This window comes from Neofelis nebulosa, chromosome 2 (genome assembly GCF_028018385.1).
Source record: "Neofelis nebulosa isolate mNeoNeb1 chromosome 2, mNeoNeb1.pri, whole genome shotgun sequence".
Classification (NCBI taxonomy): Eukaryota; Metazoa; Chordata; class Mammalia; order Carnivora; family Felidae; genus Neofelis; species Neofelis nebulosa.
This window is the reverse complement of record NC_080783.1, coordinates 19,631,621-19,658,349: the sequence shown is the minus strand read 5'-3', so window position 1 is coordinate 19,658,349 and position 26,729 is coordinate 19,631,621. Positions and strand designations below refer to the sequence as shown.

The window sequence follows — 26,729 nt, the reverse complement described above, 5'->3', positions numbered from 1 at the left end:
CAATGTTTCTTGTCTCTCTCTCTCTCTCTCTCCTTTTTTTTTTTTTTTTTTTTTTTTTTTTTTTTGTAAGTAGAGAAATGTTTCCTTAAAAGGCTCTCTCCTTCCCTCCGGCACCCTGGCCCCTGGCCACCCTCTCAGGAGCCTGGAATGTGCCAGGGAGAGCCAGGGCCCCCTGCCACTCTGTGGCCGGTGCCTACCGCCCCACACTCCGGGTGTCAGCACTGACCACTCCCATCGCCCCTTAGGGACCGAAGCTAGAAACCTCTCTGCAGAGGGGGCAGACTCCGGGGCGTCCGTAGCGGCTCTGGGTCCCAGCCCTGTCATATCCTCGTTTCCCTGGTATCAGCAGTGCAGGATTCCAGGGCTCAGCCCCAGGAGGTCAGCCTCAGGTAAGCCTCCTCCCCTGATATACCTGCAAAACCCCATCTACACAGCGGGGGCTGAGCAGGCCTGATACGCACTTTTCCACCCTAAGAAAGGCAACAATAAAAACAGCGGTGTTACGCTCCCATCACACTCGCTATATGCCAGGCACTGTTCTTCACACTTTGCATAAATTAACTCATTAGTTCCTACAACAAACCTCAGCATCCTGTTTTATAGACAAGGAGGCTGAGGCACAGGGAGGTTAACAAGCTGTCCAGTAGAGGAGGCAGGACGAGAACCCAGCAGTCTGGCTCCAGATGGAGATGTGCTCCTGCCCTCTCTGCTATGCTAATGCTCCTGTAGACGCTGGCTTCCATATGGCCGTAGTCAACAATAGTAATGGAAAGCTCACGGAATGTGGCTGTCTGTCTGCTACTGTCCTAAGCTCTTTTCCTGGACTCATTATGATCCTACTAAAAAAATGTACAGGGCGCCTGGGTGGTTCAGTCGGTTAAGCATCCAACTCTTCATTTCAGTTCAGGTCATGATCTCACGGTTTGTGAGTTCGAGCCAGGGCCAGACCAGGGCCAATGCTGGGCATTCATCAGCCCCCTCCCCCACCCCCACTAATGCTTTCTGAGTTTCAAATGTCCCTGAGCAAAATACCAACAACAGGAACACCCTTGGAGATTCCCCCAGGGATCACGAGGGTCTAAAGCACCAGACAGCAGCCAGCCAGGCAGACAAGGGCTCTCTGCATGACCTGGCCCCTGCCCTCCTCTCCACCACCACTCTATATCCATCCCCTTGTCAAGGACCCAAATCCATAAAGGGTAGGGGGGCGGATCTCAGTCCTTTGAACACACCTAGCTCTGCTCCTCCTCAGGGCCTCTGCATATGCTGTTCCCTCTGCCTGGGACACGCTCAGCCCAGCTGTCTGCATAGCTGAGTCCTTCCCACACTTCTGGCTTAGGCTTAAATGCCACCACCCCCGAGAGGCCCTCCCTGACTCCCTTAATTTACACACATATGAGCATGTGCGCGCGCGCGCGCGCACACACACACACACACACACACACACACACACACACACACTCCTGCACTCCTATCTCTTCCTTCACAGACCTAATTACGGTTTCTAATTATGCAGGTGTCTGTTTTCTTGTCTATGTTTCCCTTGCTAGAAAACAACCGCCATGAGGGCAAGGAATACATCTTGTTCATCACACTAGTCCCAGCACATAGTAGCTGCACACTAAATACTTGTGGAACAATGAAAGACACTCAAGGCCCGAGAAAGGAAGGCACCTGCAGCCACTAGTGGTAAAAATCACTGCCATTTGTTGGGCACCTCCTGTGTGCCAGGTGCTGGGGCTAATCCTGCCACATGCCTGTCTCTCTGAGACCTTCCAGTCCTGCAGAGTCAGTAATATTGCTCCCATTTTACTGATGAAAAAATGGAGACTCGAAGAGATCATGACACTTGTCCCCGGTCAATCCGCTGGGGAAGGGTGCACTGCAAGTGAAATCTTGGTCTGTGGGCTCCAGGCACCCGCCTGGCATGGCCCCCAGCACCTCAGTCATGAGCAAGTGGTAGGACCCGGTCCCCAGCTGGGTGACAACTCCCATTCTCAGGGCCTCAGGTTCTCAGCCTCGGTTACATAAAACCCCAGACTCCTCAACTTGCCCAACCCTTCCAAGGAGCTCCCCACACCCATGACCACCTGGCCCCTGGGGCTGGACAGGGCCGCCTTCCCCTGGCCAAAATTAGAGCCACTTGAGTCTCTGACTTAAGCACTTCATACACTCCCCTTATCTCTAGCTAGTCTTTTGTGTGTGTGGTAAAATGCACACAACAAAAATTTACCATTTTAACCGTTTTTTTTTAATTTTTTCACTGTTTGTTTACTTTTGAGACAGAGACAGAATGCAAGCAGGGAAGAGGCAGAGAGAGAGGGAGACACAGAAACTGAAACGGGCTCCAGGCTCTGAGCATCAGCACAGTGCCCAACGTGGAGCTCAAACTTACGAAGAGCGAGATGATGACCTGAGCCAAAGTCAGATGCTTAACCGACTGAGCCACTGAGGCACCCCACCATTTTAATCATTTTTCTAAAAAGTACAATTTGATGGCAATCAAGTGCACTCACACTGCTGTACAACCATCACCCCTATTCATTTCCCGAATGTTTTCATCTTCCCAAATAGAAATCCCACATCCTCTAAACAAGAACCCCCTTCCCCTTTCCTCCCAGCCCCTGGAGATCCCTAATCTCCTCTCTATGTCTATGAATTTACCTGTTCTAGGCACCTCATACACTGGGAATCACACAGCATTTTGTATCTGGCTTCTTTCACTTCGTGTTATGGGCTGAGTTATATCCCCCCAAATTCATATGTCGAAGTCCTAATTCCCCAGGACCTCAGAATGGGACTGTATTTAGAGAAAGGTCTTTAAGGAGGTGATGAAGTTACAATGAGGCCATCAGTGGACCCTCATCCCTTGTGGCTGGGGTCCTTATAAGAAGAGATTAGGACCCACAGAGAGTCACTAGAGGCACATACAAAAAAAGAGGACCACGTGAGGACACAAGGAACAGGCAAGGAGAGAGGCCTCGGAGGAAATCAAACGCGCCAACGCCCTGATCGTGGACCTCCAGCCTCCAGGACTGTATGAGGATCATCCATTCATGTCTTGCACTTAGCAGAGCGGCGTTCCTTTTTAGGGCTGAAGACTATTCCACCGTATAAGTACAGCACATTGTGTTTATCCATCCATCCTCGATGGACACCCAGGCTGTTTCCACCAAAGTTCTCGCTGACTCCTCCTGCACATCCCTGCCCCCACCGCTCCAGGCGCCCATCTCAAACGACACCAAAAGGTACACGGGAGGGAAGAAAAGGTGGGTTTGCCGTGGGCCTGCTGTGTAGCACTGACTGGGTGCTTTACGTACGTTAATTTTATTCAGTCTTCATGACAAGTTTTTGTGGCAAATAGGCTCAGAGAGGTTAAGCAATTGCCCAAAGTCGAACAGCTAGTAGCAATGGCAGAAGCAGAAGCAGCGGCATCTGGTGAGGTTTCTGTGTACATTCACTGCATGCCAGGCACACTATGTTATCCCTCACACGCCCTGTGACCTTTTCTTAAATGTCATTTATTGCAGAGAGAGAGAGAGAAAGAGAGAGCAAGGGAGGGGCGGAGACAGGGAGAGAGAGAATCCCAAGCAGGCTCCGCGCTGTCAGCACAGAGCCTGACAGGGGGCTCGATCCCACAACCGTGAGATCATGACCTGAGCCAAAACCACAAGCCAGACGCCCAACCTACTGAGCCACCCAGGAACCTCTCCCTGTGGCCCTCTGGCGGTAGATAGCAGTACCCTCATCTCACAGGATCTCAAGCAGTCTTCTCAGCAATCCTGTGAGATCCAAGAGGGCAGAGCTGCTAAATGACAGTGCCCGGACTGCCACCTGGGTCGGCCTGACTCCGAAACCCACTTTGCCCAGCACACCATGCTGCCTCCATAGCCATACACAGGTGCCAGGGGCTGTGAGAGCAGAGAGCACTCGGGGGGGGGGGGGGGGGCGCAAGCAGGGTCCACGGAGCAGGGGGTCTCTGGGCCAGGCCTCCAGGACACATTGCTTTTGTCCGTGGGGTGTCACACCCACTACTGTTCTAAGACCCCCCAGGGTGGGCAGCCCTGGTGTCTCGTTCAGGGCCTGGAGCTCACTATGTGGATAGGGTTTTAACAGGTGTAGATGAGGAGCGGGCGTTTCACGTGGCAATGATCACGTGAATAAGGCACAGCAGGAAGAACCACTAGAAGTCTCCTTTGGCCGGGACACGGGTGGGGGAAGGAAGGAGGAGGGACACTAAAGGACACGTTGAAGGAGACCAAGGGAAGGAGGACTGGCTGCAAACTCTTTCCAGGCTGGAACTTCCTACGGGCAACTTTGCCCAGCAAAGCAGTTAAGACTTTCAGATGCTGGCACTGGAGAGCCATTGAAGATGCCTGAGTAGGAGAGTAGGCAGGGGGAAGTAAATGGTGAAACTTAAGGCAGGCAGAAGATATGCAAATAGCAATACTACTAATAATGGGGGGGGGGGGGGGCGGAGGGGAAAAGGGGGTGGAGAGGAGGAGGAGCTCCAAAGCCCAGAGATAAGGGGCCATTGGGCACCCTAAAACCAAGAGGCCCTCATCCCTACCCTAACAAAACACACACTTGGATAGACCCCCACCTCCAGCCTCTACTGCTCTTCCCTCAGCCACAGCACGGAAGGATACCACTGCCCCCAACTTCTTCCCTTCCTGCCCTGCACAAAGCAAGTGGACCCTCCCCACGGGAGCTGCTGTTCACCCTTTGGGCCCCGCTCAGGGAGCCTGTGGCCAGCATGCTGCTACCTGAGCCCTGGTCACGGGGGTGACATGGCGGGGGTCAAGAATAATGCAGACCCTGACCCCAGAGGATCTAGCCCACATGCCATGTGACTGAAGAAAGAGCCCGAGGACCCCTTGGCCGTGGACAGCCCAGCACCTGAGACTTCATATTACAAGTCCACTGGGCTCCAGCAAAAAGACCACAGCCAGCCCCTATGAGCCCAGCCAAGTGGACCAAGGGATGGCTCGGAAGCCCCGTAGGAGGCAAATGTGCACCCCTCAGTACCTGAGGGTGCATAACAGTCAGGCAGCTACAGAACGCCACAGCCGTGGTGAGGGGGGCAGCAAGAACAAGGCCAGGATGGCTCGGTGGCTCAAGACACTGGCCTCCCCTTCTGAGCCCCAGGCCCTAGGCAGGGGGTTCCTGGGGGAAAGATGGCCACTGCCCTGGCTCCATTTCCTCCCAGGCCCACACCCCCTCCTCCAGGCCACCTGTCCTCACCAGAGCTTGCTCCCGGCCTACTCGGCTATTTCCTTCCCTTATATAGAGTTCTGCTCAGGATCAGGAAAGGAAGTGCATCCAGTTCCTGGAGGCAAGAAGGGGCCTGTTCCCAGGGACACCTCGAGCTGAGGGGGGTAGGGAATGTCCCAGCCAAGAGTCCCCTCCAGAGCCAGGGGACCAGCCCTTTCCCCAAACCCAGCACAGGCTCCAACTCAGACAAGAAATAGAGGAGAGTCCCAGAGGGCCGACTCCGGGCATTGCCCCTGGGACTCCTGCCCCCAGTCCTCCCCCCAAAATCTTCCTGAGCCATACACCTCTTGAACCACTGACCCAATCAACCTGCTCCCCAAGCTCCAGCAGCTGCCCTTCTCCTGGGTCCACCCTCTTGTCTGGGAACCTTCTCCTCAGGCCCCACTCACTGGCCTCCCAGCCCACTGCCAGCCTCTAGGTCTGGTAACACACTCAAGAAAGGGCTCTCCAGTCAGGGAAGTTTCTCTACAGGCAAACACCTCCCTGACCTCTTAGCCACACCCACACGCGGCAGCCTGACCTGGGAAGTCCAACACTACACAAGGGGGAGAGCTGGGTGTGCCCTTCTTGTGCCCCACCAGAAGGTTCCAGCCACAGGAAAGGGGTTGCGGTGGACCTAGCAGAGCATATGCTGTGCAGCCAGCAGTCTCTCCGCTTACTGAAGCTGGTCCCCTGCAGAGCCCTTCTGGAATATGGCATAAGATAGCACCGGATCAGCCCATGCTGGAAGCCCGGCTGGCTGCAGAGCATTTTCTCAGAAGATTTGCCTCCCCTTGAACCCCAGCTGGGACCCCAGCTCCAGCGCCCCACTTACCCACACCCACAATTAGGGAGTCCAGGAGGGCTGAGGTTGCAACCAGGCCAGCCTTCCTATGATGAAACCCCAGTGACCAGGAGAATCGGAAAAGTTGAGGTCAGCAAACCTTTACTGAGCACCTACTATGTGTCAGGCCCTTGGGAGCACTAGAGAGTAAGCCAAGGGTCCAAGAGGGGCTGAGCAATAGCCACAAGACAGGGTGGGGCACATGAGGCCACAGGAATTTACCGGCAGGGCTAAGAAGGCACAGCTGGGCCGGCCCAGGGCTTGACACTGGTCAGCATACTGGACTCACAGCCCCACCCCCACCCTGCCTCTGCCCCACCGCTCCCTTGCTCAGCACTGACAACCACTCTACTCCCCCACTCCTAGCCACCCAAGGTTGTTAAGCCAGAAACCTGAGTGCCCGCCTTGACTCCTCCTTCCCTTCCCTCCCACCAAGCCTGGATAATTCGGCTGCCCAAATATCTCTCCAAGCCACCCTACCCTCCAGTCCCCTTAACCACAGAGATTACTGTGAGAGCCTCCTAACTCAGGTCTCTGCCTTCGGTCTTGCCCCTCTAACCTATTCCCCACTAAGCAGCCAGGGAACTATTTTGGAAATGCACATCCAGCCCTGTCACTCTCCTGCCTGAAGTCCTTCCCGGGTCCATGGGATAGAGTCCAAATGCCCTAATATGGTCCTCATAGTCCTCAGGGACCTGGCTGGGTCTCTCTTTCAGTCTCCATTCCCCACCTCCTTGCCTCAATGCTCTTGTTCCAGCCAAAGAAACCCCCTTTCAGGTCTAATTCTGTTCCATCTAATACACTCCGAGGTACTAGGTGTTATCAGTCCATTTCCCAGATGAGGCTCCAAGAGGCCATACACTTCACCCAAGGTCCCAAGCCTCCGCTCTGCCCAGCACCACACCACCTTGCCCAGTCAGGGCCACAGCAAGAGCTTCATGGCGGGCATGGCCTCTGAGGTGGAGGGAGCAGGGGAGACGGCAGAGGTGGGAAAACAGAGAAGAGAGACCGGTCGGCTGGGCCCAGGGAGCACATGGCAAAATGGAGGAAGCGGGTCAAAGAGGGCACACTGTGCAAGGCCTGACGGGTGGGACTGAGGCAAATGTCCAGGGCTCTGGAGTAGCCCAGTGCCTCCAGAGCCAGTGAGAGAGGGCACAGGTGAGGGGCAGGGCTGGAGGCCAAATGTCCAGCCTAAAATAGGCAGCTGCCACCGAAGGGAGTCTGGCGCTGAGCCAGGGCCGGAAGCAGAGTGAGAGGCTACGAAGAGAGCTTCAAGGAGACATTAGAAGATGGAGAAGCCAGATACCACTGAGGGGCCCAGCCTGGAGGACTCGGAGGAAGCAGGGCCTCTACTGTACAAGTGAAAGTGTCAACAGGCAGTGTGAAATGTAGACTTCAGAGCTGCCTTCTCCTGAGATTCAAAGACCAGGGAAAACCCCAGCCCTTCTTCCCCTCCTGGAGAGGGGCCATGTGTTCTGAAGCAGGGGGTGGGGTGACATGGCCTATAGCACAGAGAGCAGCTTCTAGGAAGTTCCTAGAAGAATCTGGTCAAGGAAGGGCTGTGGTCTGTGGTGAAGGTTTCAGTGGAATGGGGGGCAGCAGGGCAGGGGGGTGACCGACATGGGAAGCAAGACCATGCATTCACTCAACAATACTGAGGAGGGCCCCTCAGTGCCAGCTTCCCAGCTGAGGGAGACAGAGATGAATAAGAATGGCCTGGCCCAGGAGGGGACCTTGGGGCCCACTGGAGGAGGCACACATGTGAACAGAGAATTATAAAAGAGCCCAGTAACTGCTATAATGAAGGTATGAAGAGGCCTATTATCTCACTGGGATTCAAACCCATCTGTTTTTCCAGAAATTACGCCCAGAGGGAGACTGCCCACCCAACCCCCCTCACTCCCCACTGAGGGTTTCTGTCCCCAGATGAGAACTTTAAGGGACAAAAGCCTTTGACCCTAAACTGTGCCAGAACAGTAAGGCAGGAAGGACGCATGGGAAAAATATCTAAGAGCAAGGGGGAAACCCAAGAAGTCAAAGGGCTCGGGAACTGCCGAGAAGCACACCAGCAGCCCTCGGACATGGCAAAGGAGGCTGAGGGGAGGGTAGTGGGGGAAAGGCTGGCCTCGGCCAGGCCATGAGCTGAGAATTCTGGGGCTAGAAGCCACACTCGAGCCCACACAAACACCAGAGGCTCCCTTGGCCTTCTGAAACCAGCACAGCATCTGCTCGCGGGCCATGACGGGGCCTCCTGGCCTCTCTCCCTTCCACACCTGCATGGTGCCTTGCAAAGTGCAGGTGTTTACCCCCTCCCTCCCCCCGTTTCCTAATTTCCAAGATGCTGTTGCTTGTCTGGGGCACCATCAGTTGGGTACCAGCTTTTGAGGGGGAAAAATGTACCCAACACGTACACTTCAATTGCAAGGCACATGCCAATTTCAGAAACACCAAAACGTAAAAAAAAAAAAAAGAAAAAGAAAACCATCTCAAATTTGAAGAAAATTTTTGTTGTAACCTAAAAGTACTTCCTTTTTGAAAGATTCAGGGACACCAAAAGAAAGAACAAGGTGAAAAGAAACCCAACCGCATATTACCCCAGAGAAACTTCTATATCCTCAAGGCCCATCTGTGGCTTTTACGTTCCCTGGACAGCTAAAGGTCATTCTGCCTCATCACTGGACTCCAGACTGCTCTGAATCTAGCCAAGAAATGGGTAGCTGGGGGCAGATTCAGATCTCAAAGATCATACATAACACCTTCTGTTTGCGGATCCTTATTTCCAAATTCCTCAACACATCGGGAGGCCATGTGGTTTCCAACCAAAGGGCAAGAAGTGGGACAGAAAAAGCACTGAACGTGGAGTGAGGCGTGCTCCCGATGGCACTTTGTCCCAGACCACCACTTCCTGAAGCCCCCTGCATCTGTAAGATGGGAGTTAGGAGACCCACTTTGCAGGGTGCAACTCAATAAAGCTGACTGTGTGGACACGATTAAAGATTCCTGGAACACAGCACCCACTGGGTAAACACAGTCCTCTTCTACCGAGTTGGTTGCTATTGTATTATTGCTCCTGTCTGCCCCTCAACGTCTTCATTTACAGAGCAGTAAACTGCACGGTGCCCCATTCTGAGCACTGCATGTATCCCGACTTCTTCGAATCGTCACTTCAACCCCGTGAGGTAGGTTCTGCTCTCGTGCCCTCTTGAAAGAAGAAACTGAGGAACAACAACAGATGAGATGAGGTTGTTGACTTACAAGGTCCCACCCATCCACCATTAAGTCAGAGATCGGGACAGTAGAATATAATGCAAGATTCCCATCCAAAAAAAGTAATAACAATAATAATCCACCTTTTTCCCCTGAGATTTCAACTCCGGCTAGGCTTCAGGTATCTGAAAATGCACTCATTTAGGAAACTCCTAGGCCCCAGAAGGCAGCGGCAGGAGGAGTTCGTGTGTTGGTTTCGCACAGTTGGCACCTGTCAAGGGCTGGTGTGCTGGAACCCCATCTGCTCTGATGAACGGCACCAGGAGCCCCGGAAGCAGGAATCCCAAGGGTCAGGCAGCCCAGCCTCACGTTGCTCCTTTAAATCCATCTGTGGCCGAAGCGCAGGAAGCCCCCTCTCACTCCCAATTAGCAGGCAGGCAGAGGAGACTTGAAGTGAAGCCAGCACTGGAGGCCGGCGGAGGCCTGGCTGTCACGGGCATTGTTTGGCTCCATCTGACGCATATCCACCCCCCTGCTTCCTTGTTCTCCAGGAGAACCTCAGAGACGCACACATCTGAAACCAGGTCCGGGGGAAGGGGCGCTGCAGGGAGGGGCAGCGGAAGGCCTGCCTCTCTCCACTGGGTTCAGAAAACGCAAGCAGATTTTAAACAGGCAGGAGAGGGGACTCACATGGGCCACAGACCCGGTGGCCCAGAGACACTGCTGATGTATGTACACACAGTTCACACGCCCTAAGGCACATACACACTGCACACACAGTCCTGCGGCCCACTGCCAGGTCCAGATGCAAAGTCACTCCCTAGCGCTCCCGGCCCCACCCGGAGCAGAGCTGCACCAACAGGAACACAGCAGCCCCACCAGCACACCCACAGGCAGGGGACCAGGTCCCGGAGCACAGAGGATCTGAGGAAGCCAGGGGCAGAATGACCCATGTGGGCAGACGGCAGGAGGGGAGAGCATAACCAGCAGAGGTGGGGTGGGGAGGGTTCAAGTCTGAACACTCACCCAGATCTCAGAGGTTGTTGTTGTTTCAAAGTGCCCGCAGGAGCCAGCCCATCCACTGAGGCAGGACCAGCAGCAGATTCCCCCCTGGACTCTCCCCCCTACCTGCTTCCTGCCCGTCCTTCTGAAAGAGCAGGTGAGGGGCAAGTCACACTGATGGAAGCTAGGTAGGAAGGGTCAGAAACAGGAGGGCGAGTGTACAAACCATGGGGCAGATCTGATAGGAGAATAAACATCCTAAAAATCATGGAATAAAGGCATAGAAGCTGGACTTTTAGGGGTGGAGGTGGTGAGGAGGAGCAAAACAGAACTTGGGGCCTTGACTGACAGCCCCAATATCTGAATACATAGAATGCACGGGGTGCTGCAGACATGATGCCACATTTAATTCTTTCCACAGTGCATACAATAGACACATCTTCCTTTTCCCATATGAGGCCACAGAAGCTCAGTGAGAAAAGTAAGCTGCCCAAGGTCACACAGCTATGAACAGTTGAACCCAGGATAGCCAGACTGCAAAATCTATACTCCTATAGGCGACCCAAGTCACCTGGGTGCTTCGAAGACAAGACAGGGCAACTATGGGGCCTAGAGGGTGTGGTGGCAGAGCTGGAAGGAGTGGCTGATGCAGAGGAGCACAGAGAAAGAAGCAAAGGGACCGGGGGGGGGGGGGGCATGCCACCTTAGACCCCCAGCTCCTAAGTGACTCAGTGGCTGGGCCTCCCGGGAGCATTTCCGGAGCCCCAGACAGCCCTGCAGACTAGGAGCCACCTGCCCAGCAGAGACACGGGGTCATTACTCACTCACAACTGTTACTCACTCTTCTCTGCACCCTGCCCCCCCAGCACATCACTTACTCCCACTCTGCTCTCTGAGCCGAGGGGAGCCAGCAGATCTGGCTGGTTCCCTCCCCCGCTTCACTAGCTCCAATCCTGCCAGTGCATCTCCACCTGAGTCACTGGGACAGAGCCCTGGAGACTCTGGTCCACTCAACCCTGACAGCTGTTACCCTCCACTCTGTTCCAAGAAACAGAGCTGCCTGGAAGAGTGGTCAACTGGGCAAAGAACCTTCCAATCCCAGGGCTGGAAGGGACCTTCCCAGCATCTCAGCTGGTTTCCCAGCAGACGCCTGAAGACCTTCCAGGACACCCACTCCCATGCTGGATGGCTCCTCTAGCAGCCCCAAGAGGAAGAGCCTCTCTGCTCAGAAAGATCCACAGACTTGCAGGATTTCAGCACTGGTTAGAGAACTCTCCTAAGGCCAATCTGTCACCTTACAAATGAGGAAACAAGCCAGAGAGGGGACGCAATTTGCCCAAGGTCACATGTTGCCAAAAAGGGACGGGAAATAGGCCACCTGACCCCCCACACCTGCCACCAGTCCCTCCACTGCACCGCAAGTCCTGGGCCAGGCCCTGAAAGCCCACCCTCACCCCTGCCGACTGCAAAGCAGCTGCTCATCCGGAAAAGCACTGGAACTGGGAGAGCTAAAGCCGAGATGAGGAGAGAAGGAAGGAAGGGGGTGCCCCAAACAGTGGTTGGTGGGGAGCAATCACCGCCTAACGGTGAAGGGGCACGAGGAACAGTCTTCCCAGCAGATGGGGAGAAAGACCACAGGCCTTCCGGAGGCCATGCAGCTAAGAGGCCAGGCCCTCTGGCAGCAGACGATGGGAGGAATTCCTAGGGTCCCAGCTGGGGACTTGGGAGAGTCCTGGCCTCCTCTCTGCTCACCTCTCCTCCCCCTGGCCCTCGCCCCAGCTCCCCCTGCTCTCCCAGGGCTCCAGCCTGGAATCCAGGCTGGACGCGGCCTCTGCTCCCACGCCCAGCTCAGCCCAGCTGGCCACATCAGACACAGCCCCATGTGTGACGTCCGAGGCAGCTCACAAGGCACTGAAGAGCCTTCGAAGCTCACGAGGCACTGGGGAGCCTCGTCTGTCTCTTGTGCTCTCTGCCCACTCTGGGCACTTATGCCTGTCGAGAAGCCCCTGCCTGCCTCTCTCCCTCTACACCAACACAAGTAATAATGATAACAGTAATGATAATCAAGGGTCACATAACATGGCCTACATGCTGGACATGCTTCTATTTATTTCCCACTTTTGATAGAGGAGTAAATTAAAGCACCGACCACAGTCACACAGCCTGCAAGAGATGGGGTCAAGACTGAAACTCAGACGGTGTGGCTGCAGCATCTGACCTTGACCCCCTCCCCGCCCCCACATTGCCACATTGCCTCATGATAGCACCTGGCTCCAAGTTAAAGCTCCTGAAATCCCTGCTTCCTCATCCACACACAGTCACTGAACTCCTGGGTCACACTGGCCTTGGCGACGCTCAATGGTCCTCGTGCCTCTGAACGGGCAGCCCCTGTCCAGACACTTACCAGGCCGCTTACAGTCAGGCAGGGAAGCCTCCGCCTCCAAGCGGGCAGGATCCTCCACCTGACTCGGGGACACTCCTGTTTGTTCATTCATTTGACCAACAGTGAGGGCCTACTGTGTGCCAGGTAGACGGTGAAGGATGCCCCCAAAAGGAGCCTCTGGATTCCTCAGAAACGCGAGCTGCCTGCGGTCCATCCTCACCCCTACCCGCTACGATCCGTCCGTGCCGGTCTTGTGTGTGAAGCCTCGCCCAGGAGGGCTCTCTTCTGGCCTGAAAGGTCTCTCAGGAAGGTTTCAGTGCCTCCTCGGCCTCCTGATTCAGAAGAGGAGGGCAACACGTGGGAAGGGAGCCCAGAGAGACGAAGTGATTCAGGAGAGGACTTCCCAGCTTGGGGTTGAGAAAGTTGAACAGAGGAGTCCAAGGGCCTTGGCTTATGGCCTGTCCCCAGATCTCCCCGGCCAGGACAGTCTTCACAGCTGCCCAAATCACCTTCCTAAATAACAGTCTCATCACATTTCTCCCACATTAAAGCCCTCGGCTGCTCCCTTGTTAACCTGGCTCAGAAAGCCCCCCATGGCCGGACCCCAAGCAACACCTACAAGCTTCCCCAAAGCCAGGCTTTCCTACACACAACACTCACTGAGGGCTTATCCTGTGCTAGGCACTGAGCCGACTGCTTCCTAGACATGATCTCATTTTATCGCTACTATGATTCTAAGAGATTGGAAGAGTAACCCCATTTTACAGATGTAGATACTGAGGTTTGACCCAAGGTCACCCAGCTAATAAGCAGCAGAGCCGGGAGGGACAGCCCCGTGTGTCTGACTCTACCACAGGACTGGAGCCACTATTTTATCCATTACACGTGTGCTACTGTGCCTTCGTGCGTGCCTTTCCCCTGTGCCTGAAGAAGTCTTCATCCCTTCTGCTTCCTGCACAACTCCTTCTTCTCAACCTTCAAAACCCATCTCGCGGTGCCTGGGAGGCTCAGTCGGTTAAGCGTCTGACCGGCCCAGGTCATGATCTCACTCACTGTTCGTTGGTTCAAACCCCACGCCGGGCTCTGTGCTGACAGCTCGGAGCCTGGAGCCTGCTTCGGATTCTGTGTCTCCCTCTCTCTCCGCCCCTCCCCTGCTTGTGCTCTCTCTCTGTCTCTCTCTCAAAAATCAATAAAAACATTTAAAATTTTTCTTTTAAAAAACATTTCAAATGGCACCTCTTTTCCAAAGCTCTCTCCACTCCACCAGGTCATACACACCGCTTCCTGCTTGATACGCCCTCTGCATTTGGCAGAAACTGTCCATCTACTCCCCTTTGTCTCCTACTAGACCCTGTCCCCCTGGCCTTTCCAGCCCCATACCACTGGCACCTTGCCTGGCATAGGGTCAGTGCCCAAAAACAGCTTTTAAGTGAATAATCAGGGGCCTCGTGTGCCTGGCCGGACTCAGCCACGGCCACACAGCCTCCACGGTGGATGCCTGGGCACTGCCCCCACCCCAGAAGCTGACCCCCAGCCTCAAGCAGGCATCAAGTGCCCCCCATGACAGTTGAACACCCAGTTCATATCCCTCGGTGAGGGCTTCTCCCTGTGCTTGTCCGCCTACCCCTCTCTGCTCAACCAGCTCTGCTGTTTCTAGGAGTCTCAGCCAGTGATTAGGGCCCTAATCAGCAGGACTTCCTGCCTGCGATTGCCAGAGGTGGGGGCGGGGCAGAAGGGAAGCAAGGTCAATCCAAGGTGAAGTCTGCAGCCTGGGATGGACTCCCGGACGCTTCCAGCCCTGCACCTCCCTAGCCCTTCATATGACAGGTGAGGATACCAGGCCCAGCAAGGGAAGGGACACTTCCAGAGTCCAGGGACAGAGCAAGAGCACTGCTCTCCCCATGCCCTGGGCCTGTCTTACACTTCCCTTGAACCCTCTGCCCACCCCTTGACCCCCAACCAAGCCCCAAACCCAGGACCTTACCCACAGACTGCTCCCCATAAAGGGCTGTTGTAGACCAGTTGATTGCTCAGATCTGGTCAAGGTCAAGAGCCAAAGGCAAGCCCCTCCTCCAGAGGAGCAATGGCCTAGAAATGGAGCAGAGGTGAGCAAGGGTTGAGGAGGGGAAGCGAGATAGGGCCGGGTTGAGCTCAGGAACCCTCCCCAGCTGTCATCATCATCAACCCAAGCCCATTCTTTCTCCAAAAAAAAGCTTAATGCCTTTTGCAGCTGCAACTGGGCGGGCCAGGGGTCCGGAAATAGAGCTCACACCCCTGACCTGGAGCACCCCCAGCCTCCCTGGGTGGGAACCCGGGCTAGGTGGAGAGTGCGGCTTGGCAGGCCTTTAGGGCTGACCCCTGCTAATGAGGAACCAGAAGGTGGAGGACCCCAGAGAGGCGAGAGCCCTGGGAGGAAGAGGCAGTGTGGCCAGGACCCGCCCCTACCACAGGTTCAAAGCCCCCAGCTATGTGGCATGCAGGAAGGGCTGGGCCTGGTTCTCCCCCACCTCCCGCCAGCAAGGGACTGAACTACAGCTGCAGCAAGAGGGATGGAGGTTAGGCTTCAGAGAGACCTAGGGGACATAAGATACAGCAACTTGCAGTTGCTTGGGGATCCCACCTTACAATACAGACACCACCCCCATGGGTATGGTCCACGGTCAAGAGAAGCCTGCCTGGAGGCCAGGCCAGCCACATTCTTGCCAGGCCTGGGAGTCTCTGATTCAGTGACTCTCATCAAGGGATGGGATAGGATCCAAGGAGGGGAGCTTGGCCTGGTTTATAATAATGCATCTTGTTTACAGTGATGGCAATTTTCTCAGCGTCCTCCATAAACACAGCTCTGCATCGGCTCCCCTGGGCAGACAGGGCCTCGGGAGGTCCCCTTAGCTCCCCGCCTCCCCACACTCACAGAGAGAGAGAGACAGAGGTCAGGGGGAATCTCTTCTCTAGGCTCGGATGCTAGGACCCCCTCAAGGGAAAATGACGCCACCATCTCCTCCACCCTCTGATCCCATAATGCTCCCGTCTTAGGGACGGAACAACCCCAAGAGAGAGAAAAGAGTGAACTGAGCCCCTAGAGAAACACCAGGACCACCACCAGAACCAATAATAACAATTACTCGCATTTGCTGATCACTTGCTATGTGCCGGGCTCAAACACTGCTCGAAGTATTTCCAATAAACTAACCCATTTGATATTCACCACCACAGCATGAAACAGGTACAGTTATTCTCCCCTATTGCAGATGAGGAAACTGAGGCTCAGAGAGGTTCAGTCACTTGCCAAAGCCACACAGTCAATAAATAGGGTTGTCTTCAGTTGAGCCCCAGCAGTCTGGCCTTCAGAGTCACCTTTTCCGCCTCACTCTAGACCTCTGAGTAAACTCAGCCCTGTTTCCGGGCCTAGCAAGTCCTCTCAGGCCCCATCTAAAACCATCACTCCTCTGCCCCTCATCAGGCAGCCAGTTAGTGCTGAGCAACACTCTGCCAGGCCCAGCAAGGACCGCCAGAGAGGCAAAAGGCACAGGCCTGGCCTCAAGGAGCTCGTAATCCAGCTAGAAGACAGACGAGCACACGGGAAGTTTGAAGGACGGGGAAAACTAAGGGGTCCCATGTTCTCTGCCAGAGAAGGCTTAGGAAGATTTCTGGGGAACCCGGACCTCTAACTGGGACTCCCTCTCACCACGGGAGCAGGACAGGACTCTGCTCAGACACCGCTGTCACCCCTCGTTGCTTGCAGGCTCCCCGGGACCACACCCTCCTCGGCTAGTCCCTGCTGCCTCCCGAAACACCCAGGCCTGAGCTACAAGCCTCCAGCCCTAAAAAGGCAGGGATTACAGAGTCCAGACTAGCCCTGGAGGAGGCAGCACCAAGGAGTGGCTGGGGCCCACCTACCACCCCACCCCACAAAGCTCCAACTCTGTGGAGACTAACCATCTCCCAGAGGGAAACCAAAGTATGGACAAATAGGAAGATGGCCAAGGTCACTAACCAGGGTAGAGGCAGGCAAGGGACCCAGCTGCACCTCCTGCCACCTCCCCTCTTGGGAAAGTGCTTCAGGCAATTTGAGAAAAGGAAGGAGAGGAGGGCCAGGTGTGACCTTGCATAATGGAGTAGGGCACCCAGGGAGGTGGGCATGGCCCGCAAGGCTGGCAACCCTTCCACCCCACTCCTCTCGTTCCGGCTCACTGGTGCCCACGCCTCTGTGTGCCTAATGGCTTTGAAAGCTAAGAGCCAGGGCCATGAGGATACAGCACTGGGGACAAGAGTCCCTCTGAAAACCTCTCTCCCCCTCCCCCCAGCACCACACCCACTTGCTTTTTTCAGAGTCCAGTAACTGGGAGGGCTTTCCTCTGCCCCCCTCCAATACACATCCCCCAGCTGGACCTCAGTTTCCCTTTCTGTGGTAAGACTCATGGCCCCAGAAAGAAGCCAAGAAGCCAAATGACCTGCAGCTGAGAGCCTTTGCTGTCCCCAGCTCTAACCCTAACTTCTCTAGGCTCAAGGGCACACCCAGCATCTCACCTTCCTGCCCTTCTATTGGGTCTCGGTCAGACCAGAGCAAAGAGTGTCCTAATTAAGCTGCCTCATCTAGTCCCGGCTCGAGACGAGGGACTACAGTTAGACACTTGGAAAGGACTTCATCTTCAGACGAAGCCAGGACTGACTGACTGGAGGCAGAGGGTTGGCCAGGGGGACCTCAGACCCTACTCCTTCACTCTCTCCACTAAGGAGAAAAGGAGTCACGGGGGTTGTGTGGAGAGGCAGGCTGGGACGGGAAGGATGGAGCCCGGGTGGGTTCCTGAGCCTCTCCCAGAAGCCCACCTTGACATTCCCATCATGAAAAGCGCCAGCCTCCCAGGGTTTGGGGTTCCAAACCCTGTATCTCCAACCCCACAATGCCTCTCCTCTGGCAGCCTGGCACCCACACCACAGAGACACAGGTGTGGAGAGGTGGCGTGGACACAGCGAGTGATCTGCTCCTCCCACACTCCTCCCGTGAAATCCCCCTGTGACTTACACAAACCACTGCAAGCTGCCCCTGACCACCCTGTGTTATTTCACAAATTTGGAAACTGAGGCTCAGGTAAGAGCCAACGCGGGGATTTTCTGCATCTCAGACCTTGGCACTGCTCCTCTGCCTACTATGCCCTAGCAGGCTGGGGAGGCCCCTTCTCATGGGCTTGTGGGGGGGATGGGGGGAGGGCCAGGGTCAGGGGGTATGAACTGGGCAGGGGTTTAAGCTGCCAAACCTCAAAGCACACTCCTATCCCTAATCCTCACACACTGGCCCCCAGTTAGCCCCCTTAGCTGGGAGCATGGGCTCTAACTGGAGGGGGCAGGGGGTGAGGTCTATGGCATCCCTTCCATTCCATACCATACACAGGTCTGTGCTGGCCCTTGTGGGGTTAACCCACGGGGCAAGGCTCAGAATAAGACAGGAAGAATCGGAAGAAACTCAGAATCCTTGCAGGAAGCAGCTGGGGCAGACCTGGCAGGAGAGTGCGCAACGGGTGCGAGGGGAGAGCATCGGGCTCTCTGTTCCCCAAACGCTGGCAGGGAGGAGAAGACAGTGCCCCCGCCCCAGGCCAGAGGCCACCGCCTTCCTGCTCTCCCATTCCGGGTGTCCGAGAATTCCTGACTTCAAGAATCCCAGGACCTCAGCATCCCAAGAGACCTCCAGGGTCATTTCTCCTAACCGCATCCCGGCTCAGGAATCCTTCCAAGCTGTTTTCAAGCCGCTGTCCGAACTCTCCCCAGGACGGGAGGCTCGCTACCTCACAAGGCAGCCCATTCTCCTGCTGACCAGCAGGCTTGTTAAGAAACCCTTCAACAGACCTGAGCCAAGCTTCCTTCACCAAGCAAAAATCCATTCTCCCTTTTTGCTTCCTGTTCCCACCTCAGTACTAACAGGGCACTGAGAATTCTCAAACTCCAGGTCTTCTGCTACAGTCCATCAGAGGTGAGAAGATGGTCATCCAACGGCAAGGTTGGCCCTGAACTCCCCTGCACCCCACCCAGCAGCCCCCCACACCTGGCCACCAACCCCCAGGGTGTTTGCGATTCTGGAGGCTGTGGCCCCCATGGGAGATTCTCGGCTGGGGCTCTGTGGGAAGTGAAGAATGAGAAGTACTGAGAGAGGGCTAGGGAAGGAGAGGCAGGGGTCTGGAAGCAGAGATTCCCACGCCCCCTCCTCCACCACCTGATAATTCTCAGCTCTGAATCAAAGTCCTGGCTCCCAAACCTCGGGGTTCCGGGAGACCTTCCCCAAGCGGGGATCCCAGCACTGGTCCTATTGAGAGCTCTCCCACCCAGCTCCTCATGCAGACACAGGTCCCCACCAGACCTGGGCCAAAGGGGTCAGGGCAGAGGGGGGGCTCGGCTATAACCAGCTCTGAGGTCCTGGGGGACAGCGAGGGTGGGGGAGACAGGCGAAGCCGCCAGCTGGCAGGGTTAGAAGCGACTTAAGGCCAAGTCTGAGCCACAATGGTCCCCACCCCACCCAGGCAGCTTCAGGAAGGGGCCCAGCAGAGACTCAAGGAAAGAGAGTGCTCCCCCACGCCCTCCTGACCCCCCTGCTTTGATTCTGCCACATGGAAGAAGTTCTGCAGCTTCCAGAAGAAAAACCCCTGTCCCCAAAGATTCTGGAACCCTGGTTTCCAGTTCCTCCTCTGAGCCTCACCCCACAACTGCTTGTCCTGCCCTCCCCTACCCAGCACCCATCCTGTCCCCTAACCCTATCCCCTGCAGGGAGCCCGGCTGGGGGGCACAGCAGGCTTCTCCTGGTCACCACTCGCTCACCCCCTCCCAGTTTCCTCTTCTAAGACAGTGGCCAGCAGAGAAACATCTGGGCAGGCAGTCCTGGCCCTGGTCCTGAATTGGGGGGTGGGGGCCAGACACTGAGGTTTAGCTCTGCATAGACTCCCCCACTTGGGAAAGGGTGGCAGGCAGGGCATCAGAGGGTCAGAGGAGGAGACAGGGGTGGGAAGAGAGGAAGGAGAGGGGGGTGCAAAGCAGCTGCGTGTGTCTGTTCATTAACCACCTGGATTAGCCATTTCTGCCCAGAGGGGTGAGGAGGGAATGAGAGCTGCTGGCTGGGGGAGGGCAGCAGGGGGCACTTATGCCAGGCTGTGCCCAGGGACCCAGGGACCCAAGCTGCGGGGAGTTGAGCGCAGCGGGGAAACCCTTCCAGGCCCACTAGACCCTCCCTGGAAGCCTTGGGCAGCCCTCTGGGAGATGAGAGGTGGGAGCAAGGGGAGCCCCGAGAACAGGGCCCGGCAGCAGCTCCAGCGGTGGTGGGGAAAGAAATGAAGAGGAAAAATGCCCACGCCCATCTCCTGGTCCCCTCCTGAGGCACCCCTGGTATGGAGAGCAGGGAGGGGAGGAGAGCCCCGCAGACCCACACTCCCGACTGCCCCCTCTCGCCCTGCTGGCCTCAGTCTCAAGCAGCCACTGACACCGGCAACTTCCCTGGCAAACAAAACTCCTTCTGACTGGTCTCTCCTGGCGGGGGACAACCACACCCCAGACACCCTGCCAGAACCAGACAATGAGGGCAGGGGACTGACAGGTCGGGCTGGGGGCTGGGGGCTGGCCTAGCCCCAGGACAGGTGACCAGGTGGGCTGACCTCCCCCTCCCCTAATTTATGTGATGGGAGGTCCTGACAGCATCAGTAGGACAGGCCAGCGCGCGCGCGCGCGCGCGCGCGCGCGCGCGCGCACACACACACACACACACACACACACACACACACACACCCCACACTCACCTTTCTGACAGAAGAGCCACCGGGTGGGTGGGTGCCTGGGTCCCCCTCTGTCTGGGACAGAGGCAGTGGGCAATGACGGGGCAGCAGCTGTGGCTGGCAAGAAGCTGGTAAGCTGGCTGCCGGGAGGAGGGCGTGAGTAAGCCTTGTGTCCGGGGCGGGAGCAGGAGCAGGAGCGGAGCTGGTCCCAGGGCCACTGCTGGGAGCAACTGAGCCAGGGCGCCGCTCGCCCGGCTCCCTCCCCCGGCGGCGGGCGGGCCGGCGGCGCACCGCCTCCTTCCCCGAGCCGGCCAGCAGCCCGCCCGCCGCCGCCGCCGCCGCCGCCGCCTTTAACCCCTGAAGCGCTCTGCCGCTCCGGGCAGCTCCTGGCAGGGCGGGCGCCTGGGGCCCCGCGAAGCAGCCCCCACCTCCTTCAGCAGCCAGCCAAGGACCTGCAGGGAGGCGTCAGAGGGCTTGGGGGCAGAAGCGGGAGGACAGGTGGCAAGAGGTCCAGGACCCCACGGAAGAAACAGAGCGGCAGAGAAATGGCCAAAGGGCTGCGGGGCAGAGAAGGATGTTTGGTCACATGGCAGTAACGATGATAATAATCGGAATAACTGGCAACTCCCAATTTTTTGGAGAGCACCCTGCTCTGTGCCAATCCCAACTCATTTTGTGACAGGAGACCCAGAATCTCACTTCTGAGCCCGTTTTTTTCTTCACCTCTGCTTTTTTTCTCCCGGCTGAGTGAAGGCATTTGTGGTTTTATATGCAAAAGTGATGCGAAGAGGAACTCCGGTGAATGAATTGCATGCTTCAGCTGTCTTTGAAAAGCATCAAACAATAACATGGACTGATGGATGGAGAGATAAACAGAAATGTGATAAAGCAAATATACCAAAGGATTCATTATAGAACCTACAGAGTTTACCATTTAATCCTTTCAACTTTCCTATATGGACAAAATTTATTTATAATTAAAAATATCAGGGGAAACGTGATTTGAAAAGTTTGAAGATAAGTGGACAGGATTATTTTGAGGGGAAGGGAAAAGTCATTTATTTGCTACACACCTGTTGCATGCCGGACACTTAAAGAATATTCTCTCTCTCACTTAATCTTCAAATCTCCCCTGTTATTCTAGCTGAAGAAAGCGATCCTGGAGTGGTTCGGTGACTTGTCCAAGACCACACAGGATGGTGTTGAGCAGAAAGTCAACCTTGGATAGGCTCACTCCAGAGCCAAGCTCCCCACCGCTCAGCTCTCCAGACACTGAAAGGCCCTTCTCTTCCCCATCTGGGCCAGTGACCTGCATTTCTGAGCCTCAGTTTCCCCTGCTGTATGATGAGTTTGGATCCAAAGGTCTTCAAGATGTCTTCCAGTTCTAACACTCACTAATTTTATTAATTCATCCAAACGCTTCCCCAGGAAAGTGACAGGGAAGACCCAGAGGAGGGACAAACAGTCTCGGGAAAGATCTGGGGGCATCTAGGGCCAGTGTCACAGGGCAACGATCAGTACTTTGGAGGGCTGCTCCCCCTGCTTCAGTGACAGTGAAGCCTTGAGGATTGCGGGGGTGGGAGCAGGGCACCTTCCCAGGACCCTAATGTGGGCAGGGTGGAGACGGAAGCATCACTGCGCCCACCCCCTGCCTCCAGAACAAGATGACTTCACCCCTTCCCAGGTGGAGAGTCTGGATTCCCAGAGTCCCAAATCCCAGTATCTCTAAACCTACCAGCCCTTGCCAGTGGCCTCCCTCTGTGAGTGTGTAGGTGCAGCCAGAGACAGAGATAGGAGAGACGTGGCCCCACAGAATGTGCCTCTGAGACTGTGGACTGTGTGAGGAAAGAGTCTAGCCCTCCCTCGTCCCAACTCTGGGACAAAGATGAATACTAATAGCCTGTCCTACTAACTCCCACATCCCTGCAGACCAACATCGACTCAGGGGCTTGGTTCAGCCTTGGTCAGGGGAGGGAAGTGAGAGATTCCACGTCAGCAATCTGGGCTCCCCTAAAGGTAGATGGGGAGTCTGCCACAGAAGCGGAAACCCCCTCCCTGTCTTGGGTCACGAAGGGCAGACACGCCATCCTCCCCATCTCCTCCTTCCAACCCACACCCCACCATCACCCTGACTGACACCAAACTATCCCAGGCTCCCCACTGCCTACCAGATCCAGTCCCAGCACTGCAGAAGGACCCTCTGCGACACAGCCCCACCTCTAAGCCTTTTCAAGGCACCATTCCCCCTTTTCTTTCTCCATGATCAGGCCTCAATTCAAAAGCCACATCCCGGGGCGCCTGGGTGGCGCAGTCGGTTAAGCGTCCGACTTCAGCCAGGTCACGATCTCGCGGTCCGTGAGTTCGAGCCCCGCGTCAGACTCTGGGCTGATGGCTCGGAGCCTGGAGCCTGTTTCCGATTCTGTGTCTCCCTCTCTCTCTGCCCCTCCCCCGTTCATGCTCTGTCTCTCTCTGTCCCAAAAATAAATAAAAAACGTTGAAAAAAAAATTAAAAAAAAAAAAAAGCCACATCCTCCCTGGGTCCTTCTGCAACTGCCCCTCCCGTAGGCACTGGCCCCTCCTCTGAACACTGAGGGCTCTTGCTCATACATTAATGCCGGGACACTCACTGGTTGGGTGCACTTGTCTATGTCCCAGTGAGTTGAGCAAAGATTCATTCCTCATTTCCTTCCCCTTTCCTCGCATGCTGGGTACCCAGTGCAAGGTGGCCGCATAGATTCTCAGTGAATGCAGACTGAATAAATAAATGGTGGAGTGATGGATAGATGGATGGTTGGCTACAGACTGAATAAACGAACACTTTTTAATGTTTGATTCTGCACAAAGCTGTACCAAGATACCTGTTGGCAGACTTTTATCTTCAAAGCTATATAAAAAACTGACCATCAGAAAAACTGACCTTGCTAGGACTTGAGGATCATTTACACCATGTCCCTCACGCATCATCTGCAGCAGATCAGGAGGCTCTGAGAGATGCCTGCTTCAGTTGCTAGCAAGGAGCCACTGGAGGTGACACTCTCATCCTCCACCCCAATACCACCTCTCTTTCCCAGCCCTCCTGGGACAAGGAGGCATGAATTCGGTAAGCCTCTAGAAACTGCACAGACAGAAGGTCAAGGATAGATGGGATGGGAGGGAGGGGGTTCCAAGGAGCTGGGAGATTCCAAAGAAATTGAGTAGTCTTCCCCTTTATTTCTAAGAGCTGTCCCATAGCTGACCATCCACCCCCAGTCCCTCCCTGGACTTTCACCAGTATCAGTCTCAGCCTCTCACACATGCACATGCATAGTTACACACACACACACACACACACACACACACACACACACACACAGAGTGAGAGCTGCTTTCTACAGGAGACTGCCTAGCCCCTATTCCCTCCCCTCCACAAAGCCCTCCTCCCCTGAGCCATAGCAGACAAGGGATTCCCAGGGTTTTCCATCTCCCAACCCCCATCCCCTCCCCACCTCCTACGCCAGCCCATGCCCCTTTCCCTCCTCCCTCCCTCCCTCCCTCCCTCCCTCCCATCCCCACGTGCTGGACTGCACATCTGGTTCCAGTTGTGGTTGGTCCATTCAGGGGTAGGCCTGGGGGTTTCTCATAAAACTGAATAATACCAGTGTTGGAGACTGTGGAGCTGGGGGAAGGGAGGGCAGGAGGCTGAAGGGGTGGGAGGGAGAGAGGCCGGCAGCAAGGAGGCAGAGAGAGACACAGAACCCAGAAAGTAGCAGGGCTGTGCCTGGCATCTAGCAAGGAGTCAATGGATGCTTGTTGATGGAAGATAGAAGCAGGAGAAACAGAGAGCAAGGAAAGTCAGGAGGAGAGAGAGCAGGACAAAGAGGGGGTCAGAAACAGAGACCCAGAAGGAGCAAGGAGACAAAGCTGGGGGCGCTGGGACACGGCCACTGAGCCACAGAGTAGCCATTGAGAAGAGCAGCGAAATGAATCGTGCATGTCGGGGCCAGGTGATGAGTTAGGCACTTTCAATGGAACAGGAGGGGATGTGACAGAAAGGAGGACAAAGGGACACACAGAGACAGAGAAGAAAGGGCAAAGATAAAGTCAAGGGAAATACGGCCAGCGAATGTTGAATCCAGACTCCCCCTGGCCTCGTGGCCCCATGGGCCAGCACAGAGTTGCTCCCATGTTTTCCTCCATTCCATTTGCATCAATACCTGAGGACCTACCCTGCACCAAAACTTTCCCGTGTGTGTTTCCGTGCGGGCCCCCATTCAAATCTGAGAAATGGCTATAAGCTGTCATTCTTATCCCAGTCTTAGAGCTGGGCTCAGAGCAGTTAACCCAAGACCACAGGGCAGCTGATGAAACAGAGTCTGAATCCAGGTCTTGCGACTCAAGGCTGTCTCACTCCCCAATACAACTGGGAATGCTGGGTGCCAGCGCTCCCTCTGGAGGTCATCGTGTCATGTGGCACGTAACCCCCACTCTTGCAGGGCCAGGTTCCCAGATCCTTCTGGAGCTAGGGGCAAGTTCCTCTGAGCTGGGCTATGAGTAGACCAACATCCAGCAGGCAGGAACTGGCTTCCCAATCTTCCTAGCACAGGGGGCAGGGATATGCTGGAGCTACTCCCCTCTAGCGCCCTTGGCCCCCACTCTTTTCCTCCCTCTCTACCACAGAGAAGGCAGGGAGGGCCACATGCCCAGGTCCCCAGGGGAGAGGCCTTGGGCCTCAGAATCCTGCTGGCCCCATAACACAGCTGGCTGGGAGCCAGGCCGTGGGGGACACCGTAGGCATTTGGTCAGTGTCTGTGCATTGAGTTGCACCCTCTCCCTTCTGACCACATCCCCCCCGCCCCTGCAGCTAGAGATGAGCTTGGGCTTTCTCCAGGATACTTTCATCTCAGGGCCATTCTCTGGTCCTCCCGCTTCCACGTGCCCCCCTCCCCAGAGCTGGCTCCAGAAGCCACACCCCACCCTGCTGCCCCACAGAGCCCCTCTCCTTTCCTTCCTGATGCTGGGCTCCACAGCCCAGGTCACAGGTCTCTTCCTTTTCTGTTTGTCATCCTCGACATTAAGGCCAGACTGAGGCAGCAGCAGGGGCACCCCCTCCTCACCACTGTCCCTTATTTGCATCTCATTTGCATGCATTCCCAGCATCTCTCAGAATACAGAGCTGGGCAGAGCCTTGGGCCCTTTGCCACACACTGCCCCAGGGAGGGAGAAGCTCCAGGCCTTCCACATTCTGGTTTCCTCCTCTCTGGTTTGCGCCTGTGGTCTGAGGACAGAGGATCAAAAGAACAGGAGAAGCATGAGAAAAATGGCCTGCCAACAGCTTGTCCCCAAGACACACGCTGGCAGCCCCTCCCTCCTGAGCCTGCCTCAGTTTCCACCCAGGAAAGGCACTCGGATCCAGCCCCAAGAACCTCAGACTGGAAGTCAGGGCCTTGGGATCCAGCCCCACTCGGCCACCAATGCCCTGGTGACCAGAGGACACTCTTGGTCCCTCTTGGCTTCCATCCCCCCATCTGACAACCTCGAAGATCCCTCGGAAGATTGCTGGAATATGTTTCTAGGCAGACATTGGTCCTTGGCAGAAAATCATTGCTGGTGCCAGTTCACTGCACACAAATCCCTGTCTCCCCTGAGAAAGCCAATTTTAAAGCTGTAAGGACTCTGGGAGTTAATCGCCTCTGGGACAGGATTCCTCTCAAGCCTAAACCAGCGATGGTCACCGGCTTCAGCCTGGATCCTTTCAGAGAACCCACAGCCCTCCCTCACACACACACCCACCACCCTAACCCCATTATTACAAGGTCCCTAGACTGGACAGTCGGGGAATCCCCCACACCCAGGTTATCTGGATTTCAGGAAGGTGTTGGCAGGAGCCGTGATGAAATGCTTGGAGACGAGATAGAAAGCCGAGTGGATTCCGAGCCAGCAAGCCAAGGGGTGTTGATTAATAGATCAATGTCAACTTCCTGACTTGCCAAAGGGCTCTGTCCTCTGCCCTGGCTTGTCCAACATACTTATCAGTAACTTGGATGAAGACTTAGAACCAAGGCTTACCAAGCACACAAAGGTAAAAAAGCAAAAGAAAGATGTTGAACTGAACCAAAATACAAAAATTGACACTACAAACAGACCAGAATTAGTAAGGGAACATTTCTCTTGAGGTCAAGTCCTAAACTAAGGTTAAAAAGTCATAAAATAAAAACACTGAATTAATAATAGTTCGTGCAAGGAAAAGTCTAAGATTTAGCGGCAACAGAAAACAGAAAATTCAGAATTCTGCTCTCAGGAGGATATGGCTGCC

At 55.4% G+C, this 26,729-nt stretch overlaps 1 protein-coding gene across 9 annotated transcripts in view; it reads right to left on the bottom strand.

The window, feature by feature from the left end:
- TNS1 (tensin 1) overlaps positions 1 to 26,729 on the bottom strand; it is a 194,652-nt gene that overhangs the window by 114,425 nt on the left and 53,498 nt on the right. Inside the window, exon 1 of one of the 9 annotated variants that reach the window (XM_058705349.1) lies at positions 20,462 to 20,736. The exons of the other annotated variants lie outside the window; for them this stretch is intronic. The gene's annotated coding sequence lies outside the window, so the exon portion shown is untranslated. Of the gene's footprint in view, positions 1 to 20,461; positions 20,737 to 26,729 lie in introns of those variants that run through there. 9 annotated transcript variants of the gene reach the window in all.